The following is a 7,282-nucleotide window of genomic DNA, read 5'->3' as shown; positions in this document are numbered from 1 at the left end:
TATCCTGAGTGAGGTAAGCCAGACCCAAAAAGAGGAGCATGGGATGTACTCACTCATATTTGGTTTCTAGCCATAAAATTACCTTTTACATCCAATCTTAGACCCGAGGTAAAGCTGTGAAAGACAAAGAAACACCCAGAGATGGGCCTTGTAATAGCCACCATCTGTGAATGGTCCCAGCTCACACTACTGGTTTTTCTACAAGGCTGGTGACTGAACCCACACCTCACACGTGCTGGACAGGGACTCTATCCCCAAGCCACTTTCCCAGGCCCTAGGGCTTTGAAATACTTTCCGAGCACAAATTCTTTCTGTGGAATCTCTGAAGAGACAGATTCTTGGAAGCGTCTCTTCATTTTAAATACCCACAATTCATTTTAACATCTGAGGGGCTAAAGGAAAAAAAGGAACAGATCACTTATTTTCATCCCAAAACTTTTTCAGTCCTTCAAAGATCACACAAGAACTTCCCCACCGGAGATGACTCGCTCCCACTTTGATGTCACCTGTTCTACATTACACACAGCATGGCACTGTCACAGTGTAGCTGGATACATTCTGCTGCCTGTATTTATCAATTTTATTGTGACCCACTTTAAATGAAGACAGTATGCACTTAAAGAATCAAGTCGGCAGTGGTGGGTTTGCCAAGCATGTTTAAGACCTGGATTCCAAACCCAGCACCTCTAAAAGAGAAAAGAAGGAGCATTGTCTGGCCTACGAGTGCATCAGTAGATAAAGCACTTGCCTTGGAACGGTGAGGTCTGAAGTTCAAATCTCCAGCTCTCACGTGAAAGCCTGATCTATGTGATGACTCACCTATAGCACCAACATACTGGAGGCAGAGATAGGGAGGCCCTGGAACAATCTATGTAGACAGACTAGTGGAATCAGCCAGCTCGGAGATCAAGTGAAAGACCCTATCTCCATTTGTAAGATAAAGAGCAATCAAGATGCCCAATATCAACTTCCAGTCACTACATACACACTCACACAATGCAGAGGCATGCAGAGAGAGAGAGAGAGAGAGAGAGAGAGAGAGAGAGAGAGAGAGAGAGAGAGAGAGAGAGAGAGAGGGAGGGGGGATGGGAAGGATAAAAGGAAGGAGAGAGAGATTCTAGTTACAGAGATCATTATCTTATGTATCTTGGAATTCACAATCTGTAGGAAACCACAAGAATGGTTCAAATGACACAATAATAATTTCGGACCTCAGAGTGACATTTGATGCTTTCTCTGTATGACTTCTGCCTTAGAGCAATTCCTTCTTTCAAAATATGTATCTCATAGATAAACCATCTGCTGGCTCAGGGGAAAGAGGCCACTCCTTTGGGAGAATCAGCTCTGGGAACTATTGTGTAAGTCTTGTGTGAACTCGGAAAGGATGCCTTGCCTTCTTCCTCAAGAGAAACAATCTCAAAAAAAAAATAGCATTCATACCCAGAATGTCCAAGAATTTAGTATCTGTTCCAGCAACACTTCTACGGGTATATTGACTGAATTTCCATTAAGTATTCTTCCAGGAAGCAGAATTTAGAAATACTCACAGAAAGAAAACATAGAAGAACCTTATTCTTTTTTCTCTTTTTTGATAGTAAAGGTGAGCCATTTTTATATTAGTAATTTCAACATCCCTAAAGTAGAATGTCAGTCAAATAACCCATGCATTACTAAAATGCATTTTCTTCTATGTAAACTAAAGATCGTCCCGTAGTGCTCTGTTAGGTGAAAGCATTAAGAATCCCAGAATGAATTTTTAGACTACATGAACTCCTGGACAAATAAACAATCCATGCACATGCCCTTCACATGGCCAAATGGGAGAGTTAGAGACAACAGTGACCTCCCATATATAAATAATAAAGTTGCATGCTTAACTGATGTCACGCCCCCTTCCTGCCACGCCCCTTCCTGTCTCTTCTTACATTCTTTAAAGTTCTAAAGGGCTCAGGATTTTCAAAATATCAGTGAAAGATAACTTTTCCTGAGCTGTCACACACAGTTGTCCAGTCTTAGGAATAACTACAAATGTCAAGTCAGGAGTGTTGGCACACACCTTTTATCCCAGGACTCGGGAGGCAGATGCAGGGGGATCTCTGGGAGTTCCAGGACAGCCAGGGCTGTCACACAGAGAAACCCTGTCTCAAAAACTCTCCCCACCCGCCAAATGCAAATGTAAGACACCTGGGAGCTCTGGGCATGCTCGATCACTTTGATAAGTGAAAAAGAGAAAATTACTGGGCAGTGGTGGTGCGCATCTTTAATCCCAGTGCTTGGGAGACAGAGGCATGGGGATCTCTGTGAGTTGGAGGCAGCCTGGTCTACAGAGTGAGTTCCAGGACAGCCAGGAATACACAAAGAAACCCTGTCTCATGGGATGGGGAGGAAATAGAAATCTCTTCTATTAGTTTTTCTTTTGATGAGTGTCCGTGGATAATAAAATGGGAACGTTTTAAAGCAAATACCAGAATATCCATCTCATTATAGTTCTAACCTATTAAGACCTTCCCAGAAGATGCATAAAAGCCCCTCCCACTTCCAAGGAGCAAAAAAGCTGCAAATGTGTGTCTATGAACGCAAGATCAAACCGACAGACCTATGCACAACGGGCAAATGCACAGCCACTGAGCTACATCCCAGTTCCTACTGATGGTCTTTGTTCATGCTCAAAAAAATATCAAATCAGAGTATCCAAAAGGTTAGTAAGATAACACCCACGTCCACAACATAGTTGACAACACACTTTCTGGGGACAACTGACTGTGTTGTTTTTCAATGTTTTTTCATTTTCATGTGATAAATACCTAAGGAAATAATAACCTTGGGAGGAAAGGTTAGTTCTGACTCACAATTTCTGAGGTGTTAGCCTACCATGGAGGGAAGGCAGGAAAAGCAGGAAGACAGAGGTCCTAACCAGCCAGGAGGACTAGGAAACCCAGAGAACTCACACCCGGGCCATCGATGGGTAATACCTTCAACACCCACCCACGCAACCCGATTCTGCTCGCTAGGCCACATGTCCCCAAACAGCTTCACAGACACCAGTAGGACTGCCATCATCACTGGGAACTAAATGTTCAGACTCATGATCTGTGGAAGGTATTTTACATTCTAAACGTAACACTCATAAAATTATATGTTTAAATAATTGGCTAAACATTAAACTTAAAGGAAATGTAACTTCCTAAGGAAACAAATTAGGAATTTCAGGCTAAATGTTATTGTGATCATCTACAGGAATGCCTTTTTTATTTTTATTTTCCAGTGTAGCACAGCAGAAAGCATAAGAAAGACTTTCCTTCTTAAAGTCTGCTGCATCAGGACATGATGCACTGGCTTGTCAGTCCGGCACTCCTGAAGCTGAGGCAGGAGGACTGCCAAGAGTTCCGGGCCTTCCTGTACAGTGAGAGCCTGCTCAGATGTGGGTGGGGATTAAATGGTAGAAACCTATGCCACATTATTAAAATCAGACAATCGCAAAATCTCTTAAAATACCAGGGCATGGTTTTAATCCCAGCAGTCGAGGAAGTAGAGACAGGTGAATCTTTTTGAGGCCAGCCTGTTATGTGTCACATGTGTCAGGACAAACAGGGCTACATACAGAGACCCAGTCTCTAAATAAATAAATATATGGACGAACAAACAAGCAAACAACCCTCTCTAAAACAATAAGAGAAAAGAGCCAGGTGTGGTGGCTTTTACCTGTAATATCAACAGGAGGATACTTTGGGTTCAGGACTAGCCTGTGCTACATATACAATGAGTTTTAGGAAAGCGTGAAAGGCAGATTTAAAAGTATAAATATATCCAAGTAAAACCTCTAGAAAGGAATTGGTTATATCTTGTTGAGTCACTGGTCAAAGGGAACCACAAAACGCTCCCAAACATCATCGGCTATTGTCAAAATACTCTCCACAGCCTGATGGACAAGCCATATTGCTGAAGACAACACTATGTCCTTGAACGTGGAGACGAAGCTTAACTGGCGCCAAGCTAGCAGCTTCACCCCTGCTGACTTGCATTCACGGGGCTGGAAGGTACTCTGCACGCCACTGGATGAGTGATAATGATCAATATCTCCTAGCTACAAATCCTGGGACATAAATCATGAACCTACAAGATAAACTGGTGCAATAAATGTTACGGGTGCAACCAACCACCTAGAAAGGTTATGGGCCTAGGAGAAAATGCATTGCTATTATTCAGATAAGAAATATAGCAATAAAATAATTTCTAATTACATTCTGCTATGGGCATAGATCAGTGTCTCTCACTCAGCCATGATTAGATAAGCTTCCTCTGCAGAAAATGGGAATACAAAGAACCACAATTGGACAATGTTCAGCGGGCAAGAGACCTTGGGATACTCAGTTCTAAATGGGGCGTCTCCGTCACACCCTCCCCTAAGGGCTCAGGGAACCCTGCAGAAGAGGAGGCTGAAAGATTGTAAAAGATCCATGATGAATGACTCCAGGAAGATGAGATAGCATCTTCCAGCTACAACGGGAAGGGAGGGATGCACACATAACCTCACAGAGACTGTGACAGCTTGCATAAGACTTGCACATGTTCAGATCAGACAGGGTCCCAGCCTTGATGGGGGAAACTGGGGTCCTAACTCTAACCAGGAATAAATTGCAATTAGTACCAGCTGCAAAGGAATAATCGGTTTTCTACCCTGGACTGTCACAGGACAGACCCAATGCCTAATGGTAATTGGCCAACACAAAATTAACCCTGTGGTGTTTGTTCATTTGCCGTTGTTTGGGTTGTTTTTGTCTTATTGGTCTTTTGTGTTTTGTGGGATTTTTCGGTCTTGTTTGTTTTTACTTTATGGATTTTTTTCTTTAAAAAAAAAAGAGCAAAAGAGCATGAGGTTGGATGGGAAGGAATCAGAGAATGGGAAAATAATCAAAGTATATTATATGAAATTTTTTAATTAAAAAATAGAAAGTATGGACATGGCTAGTGAATTGGCTCAGCAGCGAAAGCCTCAGTGTGTGCCACCAAGCCTAACAACTGAGTTCAGTGCCCAGACTCACATGGTGAAAGGAGAGGAACCCACAAGTTGTCTTCTGAATGCCACTCGCTCACCATGGCAGGCGCGTGTGCAGACACACGGAAATAAATATCTATTAGAAAGGTTTTTAAGTGTAGGTGATTGGTCTCCATCCCTCATCAGTAACAGTTCATGTTAAAGAATGTTTTTCAAATTTGGGGGATTTAAGATTCTTTAATACCCTAAAATCTACCAAGGATTGTTGACAAGCTTTATTGAGTTATGTCTGCTGGTACTGACCACAGTGACTGGAGAATCCAGAAACATTCATGTTAGGGCTCTTATAAAAAACCATGTGGTCAGGGAGGAAGAGAAAACGGTGGGAACAAGATCCAAGTTTAAAGTAGAAGATGAAGGGCTCGGGGAAGGGGGGGCTAAAGAACAGCTCCTATCCATGGTGATGACTTGACACACAAGTCCACAGCCGTTTCATCTCAATGAAAATAAGTACATTATTACAAAACCAGGAAATCTCAGAGATTTCCTGAATACATCCTTTGTGATTAAAGCTACAAACAAACAGAAGAGGATGACAGGTTTGTCCATGATGACCAAACTGAATGAGAGAACGGCCAGGTAGAAGGAAGTACTCCGGGGAAAACCAACAGAGGTATAAACAACAGCCACGTGCACAGGCACAAAAGCACATATGCTTGTGCACGCACACACAGTAATCCCTACATCAACAATACAATCCAAAATCTGGCATTAACATAGCCTTTTATATATGCCAAGAGCTGTGGGAAATGTTCTTTCCTTAGCTAAACTAGTATCCATCATTTCATGACTAGTATCAATAGTTGCTCCATTATGCAAAAGAACAAGCTCTATCTAAAACAGCTGTTCACAACCTGTGGGTCATGACCCCTTTAAGGGTCAAATGACCTTTCACAAGGGTCACATATCAGATACCCTGCATATCAGATATTTACACTATGATTCATTACAGTAGCAAGCTTACAGTTATGAAGTAACAATGAAAATAGTGTTGTGGTTGGGGGCCATCATAACATGAGGAACTGTATTAAAGGGTCACAGCCTTAGGAAGGATGAGAACCACTGCTCTAAAAACAAGGGCAGAAATCGTCCACATGATGTTTTATAGGGCAAGTTTATGTGAAGGAAAGTAGGGCTTGTGTGAACACAAAGGAGCAGTTAGTGAAAAGAGAGAGAGAGAGAAAGCACCTCAGAGAGAAGGAAGGTAAAGGAAGGAGGGAAAGAGGGACAGATGAAGAAAGAAAAACGACCGTGGAGATGTTGGTGAGGGCTGGGTGGTGCTGTGCACAGATGGTTTGGACAGTCAAGGGCTCAGCTGGTGAGCTGGCTCCATGGGTAAGGCCACTGACAACTTGAGTCCACTTTGATACCTCAGACCCCACAAGATGGAAGGAGGGAACCAACTAACTGCTGAAAGCTGACCTCTGACCTGCACATGCACACACATGCAGATGTGTACACACACACACACACACACACACACACACAATCCCTAAATGTAATTTAATTTTTCAAAAAAAAAAAAAGAGAGAGAGACATGCTCAGAATCTCAGAAACTGTTCACTCCCCTGAGACACAAAGAGTGGCTGACATGCTTATTTTCCTTGGTAATTTTGTACAAGGTTCTATTTTCCATGTTCTACAAAAAGTTGCGGTCAGTTTAGCTCTGAGGACTGTAAGTGTCTGCTCTCCCTTCTGTCACCCTCAGCCAGAGAGGAAGAGGAAGGAAGCTCACCGTGCATTCACCATCCCCTCTCTTGCATTAGCACCACATGGCTCGGTATCATCGCCATGTGTTTTCACCTTGTGTCTGGTGAAGCTTGGGCTCGCCGTGCACAGGAAATGCTCTTAGAATCTCCAGTGATTTTTAGAATGGACCCCATAGCTCACATATTTGAATGATTTGTTCCCAGTTGTGGAACTGCTTGAAAAATGTTAGGATATACGGACTTTTTGCAAGAGGCATATCTCTGGGAGGGGGTGGATAGATCCCCCACCTCCCCCTTCCCTCTCTGCCTTGTGATTGTGGGTCAGATGGATGCTCTTGGCTATGGCTTCAGCACCTAACTGCTGTCATGATGATCCTTGCCATGATGATCAGGGACTCATCCGCTGAAACTCTAAACCTCATTAAACAACTTCTTCTTCTTCTTCTTCTTCTTCTTCTTCTTCTTCTTCTTCTTCTTCTTCTTCTTCTTCTTCTTCTTCTTCTTCTTCTTCTTCTTC

The sequence above is a fragment of the Microtus ochrogaster genome, chromosome 8, assembly GCF_000317375.1.
Source record: "Microtus ochrogaster isolate Prairie Vole_2 chromosome 8, MicOch1.0, whole genome shotgun sequence".
NCBI classification, from domain to species: Eukaryota; Metazoa; Chordata; class Mammalia; order Rodentia; family Cricetidae; genus Microtus; species Microtus ochrogaster.
The sequence above is the reverse complement of the archived record's forward strand: the minus strand, read 5'-3'. Positions refer to the sequence as shown.